Here is a 16,626-nt window from a genome sequence, read left to right on the forward strand (position 1 = left end):
AAGGTCACCGGATCTGGTGTCAATTTAAAGAAGTAGTCCAGTTACACATTTGTGGGCTTATAACTTGGTTTCTGAATGTCCTAGAGAGATCAGGTTTGTTTTAATGTACTCCAATCAAGAGCCCCTACAAACACAAAAGGGAATGGAGTCATTAGCACTTATGGTTTGTAAATGGCACCCAGAATTATGTTGCACGATGCACAATTTCACATCACTCTGGGTCCATTTGTGTGAAAACAAGGTCCAATCAGGCTGAAACGCTACAAGAAGGTAGAATCTATTGAGTTGTAAGTGATCTGAACGTTTCAAGATGATCGCACATTCCTATAGGGGGTAAAACCATTTCCCAAAGGTCCCCGGGCCTGGTGTCACTTTAAAGAAGTAGTCCAGTTACACCTTTGTGGGCTTATAACTTGGCTTCTGAATGTCCTAGAGAGGTTAGGTTTGTTTTAGTGTACTCCAATCAAAGCCCCTACAACCACAAAAAGGAATGGAGTCATTAGCACTTATGGTTTGTAAATGGCACCCAGAATTATGTTGCACGAAGCACAATTTCACATCATTCTGGGTTCATTTGTGTGAAAACAAGGTCCAATCAGGCTGAAACGTTACAGGAAGGTAGAATCTATTGAGTTGTAAGTTATCTGAACGTTTCATGATGATAGCACTTTCCTAAGGGGGTCAAACCATGTCCCAAAGGTCACCGGATCTGGTGTCAATTTAAAGAAGCAGTCCAGTTACACATTTGTGGGCTTATAACTTGGCTTCTGAATGACCTAGAGAGATCAGGTTTGTTTTAATGTACTCCAATCAACAGCCCCTACAACCACAAAAAGGAATGGAGATATTAGCACTTATGGTTTGTAAATGGCACCCAGAATTATGTTGCACGAAGCACAATTTCACATCATTCTGGGTTCATTTGTGTGAAAACAAGGTCCAATCAGGCTGAAACGTTACAGGAAGGTAGAATCTATTGAGTTGCAAGTGATCTGAACGTTTCATGATGATAGCACTTTCCTAAGGGGGTCAAACCATGTCCCAAAAGTCACCGGATCTGGTGTCAATTTAAAGAAGTAGTCCAGTTACACATTTGTGGGCTTATAACTTGGCTTCTGAATGTCCTAGAGAGATCAGGTTTGTTTTAGTGTACTCCAATCAACAGCCCCTACAACCACAAAAAGGAATGGAGTCATTAGCACTTATGGTTTGTAAATGGCACCCAGAATTATGTTGCACGAAGCACAATTTCACATCATTCTGGGTCCATTTGTGTGAAAACAAGGTCCAATCAGGCTGAAACGCTACAAGAAGGTAGAATCTATTGAGTTGTAAGTGATCTGAACATTTCAAGATGATCGCACATTCCTATAGGGGGTAAAACCATGTCCCAAAGGTCACCGGGCATGGTGTCACTTTAAAGTAGTAGTCCAGTTACACCTTTTGGGCTTATAACTTGGCTTCTGAATGTCCTAGAGAGGTTAGTTTGTTTTAGTGTACTCCAATCAACAGCCCCTAAAACCACAAAAAGGAATGGAGTCATTAGCACTTATGGTTTGTAAATGGCACCCAGAATTATGTTGCACGAAGCACAATTTCACATCATTCTGGGTTCATTTGTGTGGAAACAAGGTCCAATCAGGCTGAAACGTTACAGGAAGGTAGAATCTATTGAGTTGTAAGTGATCTGAACGTTTCATGATGAGAGCACTTTCCTAAGGGGGTCAAACCATGTCCCAAAGGTCACCGGATCTGGTGTCAATTTAAAGAAGTAGTCCAGTTACTCATTTGTGGGCTTATAACTTGGCTTCTGAATGTCCTAGAGAGATCAGGTTTGTTTTAGTGTACTCCAATCAACAGCCCCTACAACCACAAAAAGGAATGGAGTCATTAGCACTTAAGGTTTGTAAATGACACCCAGAATTATGTTGCAGGAAGAACAATTTCACATCATTCTGGGTCCATTTGTCTGAAAACAAGGTCCAATCAGGCTGAAACGCTACAAGAAGGTAGAATCTATTGAGTTGTAAGTGATCTGAACGTTTCAAGATGATCGCTCATTCCTATAGGGGGTAAAACCATGTCCCAAAGGTCACCGGGCCTGGTGTCACTTTAAAGAAGTAGTCCAGTTACACCTTTGTGGGCTTATAACTTGGCTTCTGAATATCCTAGAGAGGTTAGGTTTGTTTTAGTTCTCCAATCAACAGCCCCTACAACCACAAAAAGGAATGGAGTCATTAGCACTTATGGTTTGTAAATGGCACCCAGAATTATGTTGCACGAAGCACAATTTCACATCATTCTGGGTTCATTTGTGTGAAAACAAGGTCCAATCAGGCTGAAACGTTACAGGAAGGTAGAATCTATTGAGTTGTAAGTGATCTGAATGTTTCATGATGATAGCACTTTCCTAAGGGGGTCAAACCATGTCCCAAAGGTCACCGGATCTGGTGTCAATTTAAAGTAGTAGTCCAGTTACACATTTGTGGGCTTATAACTTGACTTCTGAATGTCCTAGAGAGATCAGGTTTGTTTTAATGTACTCCAATCAACAGCCCCTACAACCACAAAAAGGAATGGAGTCATTAGCACTTATGGTTTGTAAATGGCACCCAGAATTATGTTGCACGAAGCACAATTTCACATCATTCTGGGTCCATTTGTGTGAAAACAAGGTCCAATCAGGCTGAAACGCTACAAGAAGGTAGAATCTATTGAGTTGTAAGTGATCTGAAGGTTTCAAGATGATCGCACATTCTTATAGGGGGTCAAACCATGTCCCAAAGGTCACCGGGCCTGGTGTCACTTTAAAGAAGTTGTCCAGTTACACCTTTGTGGGCTTATAACTTGGCTTCTGAATGTCCTAGAGAGATCAGGTTTGTTTTAGTGTACTCCAATCAACAGCCCCTACAACCACAAAAGGAATGGAGTCATTAGCACTTATGGTTTGTAAATGGCACCCAGAATTATGTTGCACGAAGCACAATTTCACATCATTCTGGGTTCATTTGTGTGAAAACAAGGTCCAATCAGGCTGAAACGTTACAGGAAAGTAGAATCTATTGAGTTGTAAGTGATATGAATGTTTCATGATGATAGCACTTTCCTAATGGGGTCAAACCATGTCCCAAAGGTCACCGGATCTGGTGTCAATTTAAAGAAGTAGTCCAGTTACACATTTGTGGGCTTATAACTTGGCTTCTGAATGTCCTAGAGAGATCAGGTTTGTTTTAGTGTACTCCAATCAACAGCCCCTACAACCACAAAAAGGAATGGAGTCATTAGCACTTATGGTTTGTAAATGGCACCCAGAATTATGTTGCACGAAGCACAATTTCACATCATTCTGGGTCCATTTGTGTGAAAACAAGGTCCAATCAGGCTGAAACGCTACAAGAAGGTAGAATCTATTGAGTTGTAAGTGATCTGAACATTTCAAGATGATCGCACATTCCTATAGGGGGTAAAACCATGTCCCAAAGGTCACCGGGCATGGTGTCACTTTAAAGTAGTAGTCCAGTTACACCTTTTGGGCTTATAACTTGGCTTCTGAATGTCCTAGAGAGGTTAGTTTGTTTTAGTGTACTCCAATCAACAGCCCCTAAAACCACAAAAAGGAATGGAGTCATTAGCACTTATGGTTTGTAAATGGCACCCAGAATTATGTTGCACGAAGCACAATTTCACATCATTCTGGGTTCATTTGTGTGGAAACAAGGTCCAATCAGGCTGAAACGTTACAGGAAGGTAGAATCTATTGAGTTGTAAGTGATCTGAACGTTTCATGATGAGAGCACTTTCCTAAGGGGGTCAAACCATGTCCCAAAGGTCACCGGATCTGGTGTCAATTTAAAGAAGTAGTCCAGTTACTCATTTGTGGGCTTATAACTTGGCTTCTGAATATCCTAGAGAGGTTAGGTTTGTTTTAGTTCTCCAATCAACAGCCCCTACAACCACAAAAAGGAATGGAGTCATTAGCACTTATGGTTTGTAAATGGCACCCAGAATTATGTTGCACGAAGCACAATTTCACATCATTCTGGGTTCATTTGTGTGAAAACAAGGTCCAATCAGGCTGAAACGTTACAGGAAGGTAGAATCTATTGAGTTGTAAGTGATCTGAATGTTTCATGATGATAGCACTTTCCTAAGGGGGTCAAACCATGTCCCAAAGGTCACCGGATCTGGTGTCAATTTAAAGTAGTAGTCCAGTTACACATTTGTGGGCTTATAACTTGACTTCTGAATGTCCTAGAGAGATCAGGTTTGTTTTAATGTACTCCAATCAACAGCCCCTACAACCACAAAAAGGAATGGAGTCATTAGCACTTATGGTTTGTAAATGGCACCCAGAATTATGTTGCACGAAGCACAATTTCACATCATTCTGGGTCCATTTGTGTGAAAACAAGGTCCAATCAGGCTGAAACGCTACAAGAAGGTAGAATCTATTGAGTTGTAAGTGATCTGAAGGTTTCAAGATGATCGCACATTCTTATAGGGGGTCAAACCATGTCCCAAAGGTCACCGGGCCTGGTGTCACTTTAAAGAAGTTGTCCAGTTACACCTTTGTGGGCTTATAACTTGGCTTCTGAATGTCCTAGAGAGATCAGGTTTGTTTTAGTGTACTCCAATCAACAGCCCCTACAACCACAAAAGGAATGGAGTCATTAGCACTTATGGTTTGTAAATGGCACCCAGAATTATGTTGCACGAAGCACAATTTCACATCATTCTGGGTTCATTTGTGTGAAAACAAGGTCCAATCAGGCTGAAACGTTACAGGAAAGTAGAATCTATTGAGTTGTAAGTGATATGAATGTTTCATGATGATAGCACTTTCCTAATGGGGTCAAACCATGTCCCAAAGGTCACCGGATCTGGTGTCAATTTAAAGAAGTAGTCCAGTTACACATTTGTGGGCTTATAACTTGGCTTCTGAATGTCCTAGAGAGATCAGGTTTGTTTTAGTGTACTCCAATCAACAGCCCCTACAACCACAAAAAGGAATGGAGTCATTATCACTTAAGGTTTGTAAATGGCACCCAGAATTATGTTGCACGAAGCACAATTTAACATCATTCTGGGTCCATTTGTGTGAAAACAAGGGCCAATCAGGCTGAAACGTTACAGGAAGGTAGAATCTATTGAGGTGTAAGTTATCTGAACGTTTCATGATGATAGCACTTTCCTAAGGGGGTCAAACCATGTCCCAAAGGTCACCGGATCTGGTGTCAATTTAAAGAAGTAGTCCAGTTACACATTTGTGGGCTTATAACTTGGCTTCTGAATGTCCTAGAGAGATCAGGTTTGTTTTAGTGTACTCCAATCAACAGCCCCTACAACCACAAAAAGGAATGGAGTCATTAGCACTTATGGTTTGTAAATGGCACCCAGAATTATGTTGCACGAAGCACAATTTCACATCATTCTGGGTTCATTTGTGTGAAAACAAGGTCCAATCAGGCTGAAACGCTACAAGAAGGTAGAATCTATTGAGTTGTAAGTGATCTGAACATTTCAAGATGATCGCACATTCCTATAGGGGGTAAAACCATGTCCCAAAGGTCACCGGGCCTGGTGTCACTTTAAAGTAGTAGTCCAGTTACACCTTTTGGGCTTATAACTTGGCTTCTGAATGTCCTAGAGAGGTTAGTTTGTTTTAGTGTACTCCAATCAACAGCCCCTAAAACCACAAAAAGGAATGGAGTCATTAGCACTTATGGTTTGTAAATGGCACCCAGAATTATGTTGCACGAAGCACAATTTCACATCATTCTGGGTTCATTTGTGTGGAAACAAGGTCCAATCAGGCTGAAACGTTACAGGAAGGTAGAATCTATTGAGTTGTAAGTGATCTGAACGTTTCATGATGAGAGCACTTTCCTAAGGGGGTCAAACCATGTCCCAAAGGTCACCGGATCTGGTGTCAATTTAAAGAAGTAGTCCAGTTACACATTTGTGGGCTTATAACTTGGCTTCTGAATGTCCTAGAGAGATCAGGTTTGTTTTAGTGTACTCCAATCAACAGCCCCTACAACCACAAAAAGGAATGGAGTCATTAGCACTTAAGGTTTGTAAATGACACCCAGAATTATGTTGCAGGAAGAACAATTTCACATCATTCTGGGTCCATTTGTGTGAAAACAAGGTCCAATCAGGCTGAAACGCTACAAGAAGGTAGAATCTATTGAGTTGTAAGTGATCTGAATGTTTCATGATGATAGCACTTTCCTAAGGGGGTCAAACCATGTCCCAAAGGTCACCGGATCTGGTATCAATTTAAAGTAGTAGTCCAGTTACACATTTGTGGGCTTATAACTTGACTTCTGAATGTCCTAGAGAGATCAGGTTTGTTTTAATGTACTCCAATCAACAGCCCCTACAACCACAAAAAGGAATGGAGTCATTAGCACTTATGGTTTGTAAATGGCACCCAGAATTATGTTGCACGATGCACAATTTCACATCATTCTGGGTCCATTTGTGTGAAAACAAGGTCCAATCAGGCTGAAACGCTACAAGAAGGTAGAATCTATTGAGTTGTAAGTGATCTGAAGGTTTCAAGATGATCGCACATTCTTATAGGGGGTAAAACCATGTCCCAAAGGTCACCGGGCCTGGTGTCACTTTAAAGAAGTAGTCCAGTTACACCTTTGTGGGCTTATAACTTGGCTTCTGAATGTCCTAGAGAGATCAGGTTTGTTTTAGTGTACTCCAATCAACAGCCCCTACAACCACAAAAAGGAATGGAGTCATTAGCACTTATGGTTTGTAAATGGCACCCAGAATTATGTTGCACGAAGCACAATTTCACATCATTCTGGGTTCATTTGTGTGAAAACAAGGTCCAATCAGGCTGAAACGTTACAGGAAAGTAGAATCTATTGAGTTGTAAGTGATATGAATGTTTCATGATGATAGCACTTTCCTAAGGGGGTCAAACCATGTCCCAAAGGTCACCGGATCTGGTGTCAATTTAAAGAAGTAGTCCAGTTACACATTTGTGGGCTTATAACTTGGCTTCTGAATGTCCTAGAGAGATCAGGTTTGTTTTAGTGTACTCCAATCAACAGCCCCTACAACCACAAAAAGGAATGGAGTCATTAGCACTTAAGGTTTGTAAATGACACCCAGAATTATGTTGCAGGAAGAACAATTTCACATCATTCTGGGTCCATTTGTGTGAAAACAAGGTCCAATCAGGCTGAAACGCTACAAGAAGGTAGAATCTATTGAGTTGTAAGTGATCTGAACGTTTCAAGATGATCGCTCATTCCTATAGGGGGTAAAACCATGTCCCAAAGGTCACCGGGCCTGGTATCACTTTAAAGAAGTAGTCCAGTTACACCTTTGTGGGCTTATAACTTGGCTTCTGAATGTCCTAGAGAGGTTAGGTTTGTTTTAGTGTTCTCCAATCAACAGCCCCTACAACCACAAAAAGGAATGGAGTCATTAGCACTTATGGTTTGTAAATGGCACCCAGAATTATGTTGCACGAAGCCCAATTTCACATCATTCTGGGTTCATTTGTGTGAAAACAAGGTCCAATCAGGCTGAAACGTTACAGGAAGGTAGAATCTATTGAGTTGTAAGTGATCTGAACGTTTCATGATGATAGCACTTTCCTAAGGGGGTCAAACCATGTCCCAAAGGTCACCGGATCTGGTGTCAATTTAAAGTAGTAGTCCAGTTACACATTTGTGGGCTTATAACTTGACTTCTGAATGTCCTAGAGAGATCAGGTTTGTTTTAATGTACTCCAATCAACAGCCCCTACAACCACAAAGAGGAATGGAGTCATTAGCACTTATGGTTTGTAAATGGCACCCAGAATTATGTTGCACGATGCACAATTTCACATCATTCTGGGTCCATTTGTGTGAAAACAAGGTCCAATCAGGCTGAAACGCTACAAGAAGGTAGAATCTATTGAGTTGTAAGTGATCTGAAGGTTTCAAGATGATCGCACATTCTTATAGGGGGTAAAACCATGTCCCAAAGGTCACCGGGCCTGGTGTCACTTTAAAGAAGTTGTCCAGTTACACCTTTGTGGGCTTATAACTTGGCTTCTGAATGTCCTAGAGAGATCAGGTTTGTTTTAGTGTACTCCAATCAACAGCCCCTACAACCACAAAAAGGAATGGAGTCATTAGCACTTATGGTTTGTAAATGGCACCCAGAATTATGTTGCACGAAGCACAATTTCACATCATTCTGGGTTCATTTGTGTGAAAACAAGGTCCAATCAGGCTGAAACGTTACAGGAAAGTAGAATCTATTGAGTTGTAAGTGATATGAATGTTTCATGATGATAGCACTTTCCTAAGGGGGTCAAACCATGTCCCAAAGGTCACCGGATCTGGTGTCAATTTAAAGAAGTAGTCCAGTTACACATTTGTGGGCTTATAACTTGGCTTCTGAATGTCCTAGAGATATCAGGTTTGTTTTAGTGTACTCCAATCAACAGCCCCTACAACCACAAAAAGGAATGGAGTCATTATCACTTAAGGTTTGTAAATGGCACCCAGAATTATGTTGCACGAAGCACAATTTAACATCATTCTGGGTCCATTTGTGTGAAAACAAGGTCCAATCAGGCTGAAACGTTACAGGAAGGTAGAATCTATTGAGTTTTAAGTTATCTGAACGTTTCATGATGATAGCACTTTCCTAAGGGGGTCAAACCATCTCCCAAAGGTCACTGGACCTGGTGTCAATTTAAAGAAGTAGTCCAGTTACACATTTGTGGGCTTATAACTTGGCTTCTGAATGTCCTAGAGAGATCAGGTTTGTTTTAATGTACTCCAATCAACAGCCCCTACAACCACAAAAATGAATGGAGTCATTAGCACTTATGGTTTGTAAGTGGCACCCAGAATTATGTTGCACGAAGCACAATTTCACATCATTCTGGGTCAATTTGTGTGAAAACAAGGTCCAATCCGGCTGAAACGCTACAAGAAGGTAGAATCTATTGAGTTGTAAGTGATCTGAACGTTTCAAGATGATCACACATTCCTATAGGGGGTCAAACCATGTCCCAAAGGTCACCGGGCCAAGTGTCACTTTAAAGAAGTAGTCCAGTTACACCTTTGTGGGCTTATAACTTGGCTTCTGAATGTCCTAGAGAGGTTAGGTTTGTTTTAGTGTACTCCAATCAACAGCCCCTACAACCACAAAAAGGAATGGAGTCATTAGCACTTATGGTTTGTAAATGGCACCCAGAATTATGTTGCACGAAGCACAATTTCAGATCATTCTGGGTTCATTTGTGTGAAAACAAGGTCCAATCAGGCTGAAACGTTACTGGATGCTAGAATCTATTGAGTTGTAAGTGATCTGAACGTTTCATGATGATAGCGCTTTCCTAAGGGGGTCAAACCATGTCTCAAAGGTCACCGGATCTGGTGTCAATTTAAAGAAGTAGTCCAGTTACACATTTGTGGGCTTATAACTTGGCTTCTGAATGTCCTAGAGAGATTAGGTTTATTTTAGTGTACTCCAATCAACAGCCCCTACAACCACAAAAAGGAATGGAGTCATTAGCACTTATGGTTCTTAAATGGCACCCAGAATTATGCTGCACTAAGCACAATTTCACATGATTCTGGGTCAATTTGTGTGAAAACAAGGTCCAATCCGGCTGAAACGCTACAAGAAGGTAGAATCTATTGAGTTGTAAGTGATCTGAACGTTTCAAGATGATCGCACATTCCTATAGGGGGTCAAACCATGTCCCAAAGGTCACCGGGCCAAGTGTCACTTTAAAGAAGTAGTCCAGTTACATCTTTGTGTGTGGGCTTATAACTTGGCTTCTGAATGTCCTAGAGAGATCAGGTTTGTTTTAATGTACTCCAATCAACAGCCCCTAGAACCACAAAAAGGAATGGAGACATTAGCACTTACGGTTTTTAAATGGCACCCAGAATTATGTTGCACGAAGCACAATTTCACATCATTCTGGGTTCATTTGTGTGAAAACAAGGTCCAATCAGGCTGAAACGTTACAGGAAGGTAGAATCTATTGTTGTAAGTGATCTGAACGTTTCATGATGATAGCACTTTCCTAAGGGGGTCAAACCATGTCCCAAAGGTCACCGGATCTGGTGTCTAAAGAAGTAGTCCAGTTACAAATTTGTGGGCTTATAACTTGGCTTCTGAATGTCCTAGAGAGATCAGGTTTGTTTTAGTATACTCCAATCAACAGCCCCTACAACCACAAAAAGGAATGGAGTCATTAGACTTATGGTTTTTAAATGGCACCCAGAATTATGTTGCACGAAGCACAATTTCACATCATTCTGGGTTCATTTGTGTGAAAACAAGGTCCAATCAGGCTGAAACGTCACAGGAAGGTAGAATCTATTGCGTTGTAAGTGATCTGAACGTTTCATGATGATAGCACTTTCCTAAGGGGGTCAAACCATGTCCCAAAGGTCACCGGATCTGGTGTCAATTTAAAGAAGTAGTCCAGTTACACATTTGTGGGCTTATAACTTGGCTTCTGAATGTCCTAGAGCGATCAGGTTTGTTTTAGTGTACTCCAATCAACAGCCCCTACAACCACAAAAAGGAATGGAGTCATTAGCACTTATGGTTTTTAAATGGCACCCAGAATTATGTTGCACGAAGCACAATTTCACATCATTCTGGGTTCATTTGTGTGAAAACAAGGTCCAATCAGGCTGAAACGTTACAGGAAGGTAGAATCTATTGAGTTGTAAGTGATCTGAAGGTTTCATGATGATAGCACTTCCCTAAGGGGGTCAAACCATGTCCCAAAGGTCACCGGATCTGGTGTCTAAAGAAGTAGTCCAGTTACACATTTGTGGGCTTATAACATGGCTTCTGAATGTCCTGGAGAGGTCAGGTTTGTTTTAATGTACTCCAATCAACAGCCCCTACAACCACAAAAAGGAATGGAGTCATTAGCACTTATGGTTTGTAAATGGCACCCAGAATTATGTTGCACGAAGCAAAATTTCACATCATTCTGGGTTCATTTGTGTGAAAACAAGGTCCAATCAGGCAGAAACGTTACAGGAAGGTAGAATCTATTGAGTTGTAAGTGATCTGAACGTTTCATGATGATAGCACTTTCCTATAGGGGGTCAAACCATGTCCCAAAGGTCACCGGGCCTGGTGTCACTTTAAAGAAGTAGTCCAGTTACACCTTTGTGGGCTTATAACTTGGCTTCTGAATGTCCTAGAGAGATCAGGTTTGTTTTAATGTACTCCAGTCAACAGCCCCTACAACCACAAAAAGGAATGGAGTCATTAGCACTTATGGTTTGTAAATGGCACACAGAATTATGTTGCACGAAGCACAATTTCACATCATTCTGGGTTCATTTGTGTGAAAACAAGGTCCAATCAGGCTGAAACGTTACAGGAAGGTAGAATCTATTGAGTTGTAAGTCATCTGAACGTTTCATGATGATAGCGCTTTCCTAAGGGGGTCAAACCATGTCCCAAAGGTCACCGGATCTGGTGTCAATTTAAAGAAGTAGTCCAGTTACACATTTGTGGGCTTATAACTTGGCTTCTGAATGTCCTAGAGAGATCAGGTTTATTTTAGTGTACTCCAATCAACAGCCCCAACAACCACAAAAAGGAATGGAGTCATTAGCACTTATGGTTCTTAAATGGCACCCAGAATTATGCTGCACTAAGCACAATTTCACATGATTCTGGGTCAATTTGTGTGAAAACAAGGTCCAATCCGGCTGAAACGCTACAAGAAGGTAGAATCTATTGAGTTGTAAGTGATCTGAACGTTTCAAGATGATCGCACATTCCTATAGGGGGTCAAACCATGTCCCAAAGGTCACCGGGCCAAGTGTCACTTTAAAGAAGTAGTCCAGTTACATCTTTGTGTGTGGGCTTATAACTTGGCTTCTGAATGTCCTAGAGAGATCAGGTTTGTTTTAGAGTACTCCAGTTAACAGCCCCCATTACCCCAAAGAGGAATGGAGTCATTAGCACTTATGGTTTGTAAATGGCACCCAGAATTATGTTGCACGAAGCACAATTTCACATCATTCTGGGTTCATTTGTGTGGAAACAAGGTCCAATCAGGCTGAAACGTTACAGGAAGGTAGAATCTATTGAGTTGTAAGTGATCTGAACGTTTCATGATGAGAGCACTTTCCTAAGGGGGTCAAACCATGTCCCAAAGGTCACCGGATCTGGTGTCAATTTAAAGAAGTAGTCCAGTTACACATTTGTGGGCTTATAACTTGGCTTCTGAATGTCCTAGAGAGATCAGGTTTGTTTTAGTGTACTCCAATCAACAGCCCCTACAACCACAAAAAGGAATGGAGTCATTAGCACTTAAGGTTTGTAAATGACACCCAGAATTATGTTGCAGGAAGAACAATTTCACATCATTCTGGGTCCATTTGTGTGAAAACAAGGTCCAATCAGACTGAAACGCTACAAGAAGGTAGAATCTATTGAGTTGTAAGTGATCTGAACGTTTCAAGATGATCGCTCATTCCTATAGGGGGTAAAACCATGTCCCAAAGGTCACCGGGCCTGGTGTCACTTTAAAGAAGTAGTCCAGTTACACCTTTGTGGGCTTATAACTTGGCTTCTGAATGTCCTAGAGAGGTTAGGTTTGTTTTAGTGTTCTCCAATCAACAGCCCCTACAACCACAAAAAGGAATGGAGTCATTAGCACTTATGGTTTGTAAATGGCACCCAGAATTATGTTGCACGAAGCACAATTTCACATCATTCTGGGTTCATTTGTGTGAAAACAAGGTCCAATCAGGCTGAAACGTTACAGGAAGGTAGAATCTATTGAGTTGTAAGTGATCTGAATGTTTCATGATGATAGCACTTTCCTAAGGGGGTCAAACCATGTCCCAAATGTCACCGGATCTGGTGTCAATTTAAAGTAGTAGTCCAGTTACACATTTGTGGGCTTATAACTTGACTTCTGAATGTCCTAGAGAGATCAGGTTTGTTTTAATGTACTCCAATCAACAGCCCCTACAACCACAAAAAGGAATGGAGTCATTAGCACTTATGGTTTGTAAATGGCACCCAGAATTATGTTGCACGAAGCACAATTTCACATCATTCTGGGTCCATTTGTGTGAAAACAAGGTCCAATCAGGCTGAAACGCTACAAGAAGGTAGAATCTATTGAGTTGTAAGTGATCTGAAGGTTTCAAGATGATCGCACATTCTTATAGGGGGTAAAACCATGTCCCAAAGGTCACCGGGCCTGGTGTCACTTTAAAGAAGTTGTCCAGTTACACCTTTGTGGGCTTATAACTTGGCTTCTGAATGTCCTAGAGAGATCAGGTTTGTTTTAGTGTACTCCAATCAACAGCCCCTACAACCACAAAAAGGAATGGAGTCATTAGCACTTATGGTTTGTAAATGGCACCCAGAATTATGTTGCACGAAGCACAATTTCACATCATTCTGGGTTCATTTGTGTGAAAACAAGGTCCAATCAGGCTGAAACGTTACAGGAAAGTAGAATCTATTGAGTTGTAAGTGATATGAAAGTTTCATGATGATAGCACTTTCCTAAGGGGGTCAAACCATGTCCCAAAGGTCACCGGATCTGGTGTCAATTTAAAGAAGTAGTCCAGTTACACATTTGTGGGCTTATAACTTGGCTTCTGAATGTCCTAGAGAGATCAGGTTTATTTTAGTGTACTCCAATCAACAGCCCCTACAACCACAAAAAGGAATGGAGTCATTAGCACTTATGGTTTTTAAATGGCACCCAGAATTATGTTGCACAAAGCACAATTTCACATCATTCTGGGTCCATTTGTGTGAAAACAAGGTCCAATCAGGCTGAAACGTTACAGGAAGGTAGAATCTATTGAGTTGTAAGTGATCTGAACGTTTCATGATGATAGCACTTTCCTAAGGGGGTCAAACCATCTCCCAAAGGTCACTGGATCTGGTGTCAATTTAAAGAAGTAGTCCAGTTACACATTTGTGGGCTTATAACTTGGCTTCTGAATGTCCTAGAGAGATCAGGTTTGTTTTAATGTACTCCAATCAACAGCCCCTACAACCACAAAAATGAATGGAGTCATTAGCACTTATGGTTTGTAATTGGCACCCAGAATTATGTTGCACGAAGCACAATTTCACATCATTCTGGGTCAATTTGTGTGAAAACAAGGTCCAATCCGGCTGAAACGCTACAAGAAGGTAGAATCTATTGAGTTGTAAGTGATCTGAACGTTTCAAGATGATCACACATTCCTATAGGGGGTCAAACCATGTCCCAAAGGTCACCGGGCCAAGTGTCACTTTAAAGAAGTAGTCCAGTTACACCTTTGTGGGCTTATAACTTGGCTTCTGAATGTCCTAGAGAGGTTAGGTTTGTTTTAGTGTACTCCAATCAACAGCCCCTACAACCACAAAAAGGAATGGAGTCATTAGCACTTATGGTTTGTAAATGGCACCCAGAATTATGTTGCACGAAGCACAATTTCACATCATTCTGGGTTCATTTGTGTGAAAACAAGGTCCAATCAGGCTGAAACGTTACAGGAAGGTAGAATCTATTAAGTTGTAAGTGATCTGAACGTTTCAAGATGATCACACATTCCTATAGGGGTTAAAACCATGTCCCAAAGGTCACCGGGCCTGGTGTCACTTTAAAGAAGTAGTCCAGTTACATCTTTGTAGGCTTATAACTTGGCTTCTGAATGTCCTAGAGAGATCAGGTTTGTTTTAATGTACTCCAATCAACAGCCCCTACAACCACAAAAAGGAATGGAGTCATTAGCACTTATGGTTTGTAAATGGCACACAGAATTATGTTGCACGAAGCACAATTTCACATCATTCTGGGTTCATTTGTGTGAAAACAAGGTCCAATCAGGCTGAAACGTTACAGGAAGGTAGAATCTATTGAGTTGTAAGTGATCTGAACGTTTCATGATGATAGCGCTTTCCTAAGGGGGTCAAACCATGTCCCAAAGGTCACCGGATCTGGTGTCAATTTAAAGAAGTAGTCCAGTTACACATTTGTGGGCTTATAACTTGGCTTCTGAATGTCCTAGAGAGATCAGGTTTATTTTAGTGTACTCCAATCAACAGCCCCAACAACCACAAAAAGGAATGGAGTCATTAGCACTTATGGTTCTTAAATGGCACCCAGAATTATGCTGCACTAAGCACAATTTCACATGATTCTGGGTCAATTTGTGTGAAAACAAGGTCCAATCCGGCTGAAACGCTACAAGAAGGTAGAATCTATTGAGTTGTAAGTGATCTGAACGTTTCAAGATGATCGCACATTCCTATAGGGGGTCAAACCATGTCCCAAAGGTCACCGGGCCAAGTGTCACTTTAAAGAAGTAGTCCAGTTACATCTTTGTGTGTGGGCTTATAACTTGGCTTCTGAATGTCCTAGAGAGATCAGGTTTGTTTTAGAGTACTCCAGTTAACAGCCCCCATTACCCCAAAGAGGAATGGAGTCATTAGCACTTATGGTTTGTAAATGGCACCCAGAATTATGTTGCACGAAGCACAATTTCACATCATTCTGGGTTCATTTGTGTGGAAACAAGGTCCAATCAGGCTGAAACGTTACAGGAAGGTAGAATCTATTGAGTTGTAAGTGATCTGAACGTTTCATGATGAGAGCACTTTCCTAAGGGGGTCAAACCATGTCCCAAAGGTCACCGGATCTGGTGTCAATTTAAAGAAGTAGTCCAGTTACACATTTGTGGGCTTATAACTTGGCTTCTGAATGTCCTAGAGAGATCAGGTTTGTTTTAGTGTACTCCAATCAACAGCCCCTACAACCACAAAAAGGAATGGAGTCATTAGCACTTAAGGTTTGTAAATGACACCCAGAATTATGTTGCAGGAAGAACAATTTCACATCATTCTGGGTCCATTTGTGTGAAAACAAGGTCCAATCAGACTGAAACGCTACAAGAAGGTAGAATCTATTGAGTTGTAAGTGATCTGAACGTTTCAAGATGATCGCTCATTCCTATAGGGGGTAAAACCATGTCCCAAAGGTCACCGGGCCTGGTGTCACTTTAAAGAAGTAGTCCAGTTACACCTTTGTGGGCTTATAACTTGGCTTCTGAATGTCCTAGAGAGGTTAGGTTTGTTTTAGTGTTCTCCAATCAACAGCCCCTACAACCACAAAAAGGAATGGAGTCATTAGCACTTATGGTTTGTAAATGGCACCCAGAATTATGTTGCACGAAGCACAATTTCACATCATTCTGGGTTCATTTGTGTGAAAACAAGGTCCAATCAGGCTGAAACGTTACAGGAAGGTAGAATCTATTGAGTTGTAAGTGATCTGAATGTTTCATGATGATAGCACTTTCCTAAGGGGGTCAAACCATGTCCCAAAGGTCACCGGATCTGGTGTCAATTTAAAGTAGTAGTCCAGTTACACATTTGTGGGCTTATAACTTGACTTCTGAATGTCCTAGAGAGATCAGGTTTGTTTTAATGTACTCCAATCAACAGCCCCTACAACCACAAAAAGGAATGGAGTCATTAGCACTTATGGTTTGTAAATGGCACCCAGAATTATGTTGCACGAAGCACAATTTCACATCATTCTGGGTCCATTTGTGTGAAAACAAGGTCCAATCAGGCTGAAACGCT

This window comes from Nothobranchius furzeri, chromosome 13 (assembly GCF_043380555.1).
Source record: "Nothobranchius furzeri strain GRZ-AD chromosome 13, NfurGRZ-RIMD1, whole genome shotgun sequence".
Classification (NCBI taxonomy): domain Eukaryota; kingdom Metazoa; phylum Chordata; class Actinopteri; order Cyprinodontiformes; family Nothobranchiidae; genus Nothobranchius; species Nothobranchius furzeri.